We start from the raw sequence: 1,824 nt of genomic DNA on the forward strand, positions 1-1,824 counted from the left end.
TTGCTTCAGCCGCACATATACTAAAATTGGAATAATACAGAGAGGATTAAGCATGGCCCCTGTGCAAAGATGACATGCAATTCATGGTGTTCATTTTTTAAATAATATTTTTATTTAAAAAACTATTTAAAAAAAAAATGGCCGGACATGGTGGCTCATGCCTGTAATCTCAGCACTTTGGGAGGCTGATTGTGGTGGATCACTTGAGGTTGGGAGCTCGAGACCAGCCTGGCCAACATGTCAAAACCCTGTCTCTACTAAAAATACAAAAATTAACCAGGCATGGTGGTGTGCACCTGTAGCTCCCCCAGCTACTCAGGAGGCTGAGGCACGAGAGTTGCTTGAAACCAGAAGGCAGAGGTTGCAGTGAGCCAAGATCACACCACTGCACTTCAGCCTGGGTGACAGAGTGAAACTTTGTCTCTAAAGAAAATTATACTTTCCTTTCTTTCTTTTTTTTTTTTTTTTCTTTTTTCGGAGATGCGGTCTTGCTTTGTTGCCCAGACTGGTCTCAAACTCCTGGGCTCAAGCAGTCCTCTTGCTTCTGCCTCCTGAGTAGCTGGGATTATAGGCATGAGCCACCCTGACCAGCTTATACTTCCATTTTAAATGTCCTTGGAAAACTGTACTCTTCCTTTGTCAGGAGATCATCTAAAATTTGCTTTATGTGATAAAAAGAACTGGATAGGACCCTGCGCTAGGGCCTCAGCCCACACTGAAACCCCAAAGCCAGGTGTGAATAAGTCTGCTGAGGGGGGCAATTCTTTGTGAGCCCGTCAGCTGCTGCAGTCAATATGGTAGGAACCCTTGTAAGAATTCTTGTCTATGAATTATTTGAAAGTCAGCATGTGGACAGGCACAGGGGCATATGCCTGTAATCCCAGCACTTCAGAGGCTGAAGCGAGCAGATCATTTGAGTTCAGGAGTTCGAGACCAGCCTGTGCAACAAGGCAAGACGTCATCTCTACAAAAATTACAAAAATGAGTAGGGCATGGTGGCTCACACCTGTAGTCTACTCAGGAGGCTGAGGTGGGAAGGTCACTTGAGCCTGGGAAGTGGAGGCTGCAGTGAGCCAAGACTGTACCACTGCACTCCAGCCTGGGAAACAGAGTGAGACTCTGTCTCAAAATACAACACAACACAACACAACACAAGAAAGTCAGTCTGCTAAAAACTAGAAAGTCAAATGATAAAAGATAACTCAATGATAAAAGAAAACTCTATGAAAAGTTATCGTGTTCCATATAGCTTTAAAAATTTTTTTCTTTGTGCTTTCCACTTTCAAAGAAACTGCTTCGTAAAGAACTATAGAAATGATTCATGGGCTGGGTGCAGTGGCTCACACCTGTAATCCCAGCAGTTTGGGAGGCCGAGGTGGGTGGATCATGAGGTCGGGAGTTCGAGACCAGCCTGGCCAACATGGTGAAACCTTGTCTCTAAAAATACAAAATTAGCTGGGCCTGGTGGCAGGTGTCTGTAGTCCCAGCTACGCAGGAGGCTGAGGCAGGAGAATCACTTGGACTTGGGAGGCGAAGGTTGCAGTGAGCCATGATCATGCCACTGTACTCCAGCCTGGGCAACAGAGCAAGACTCCATCTCGGAAAGAAAAAAAAAAAAAGAAATGATTCATGAAAGTATCATCTTTTTTGTTTTTTCACTGAGGCAGGGTCTGATTATGTTGTCTAGGCTGGTCTCGAACTCCTATGCTCAAGTGATCCTCCCAAGTATCAACCCAGGCAAGGACTCCTGCCGTGAGCACCTAACCTGGACCTCCTCTCACCATGCTGTAGCCCTTGTGCTTAAGTTTCTGATGGGCCAAGGGG

The 1,824-nt window shown here is 45.6% G+C and overlaps 1 pseudogene; it reads left to right on the forward strand.

The window, feature by feature from the left end:
• On the forward strand, nt 1–99 carry LOC126961885 (uncharacterized; annotated as a pseudogene).
• Nucleotides 100–1,824: the final 1,725 nt, after the last annotated feature.

This window comes from Macaca thibetana, chromosome 8 (assembly GCF_024542745.1).
Source record: "Macaca thibetana thibetana isolate TM-01 chromosome 8, ASM2454274v1, whole genome shotgun sequence".
In the NCBI taxonomy this organism is placed as follows: domain Eukaryota; kingdom Metazoa; phylum Chordata; class Mammalia; order Primates; family Cercopithecidae; genus Macaca; species Macaca thibetana.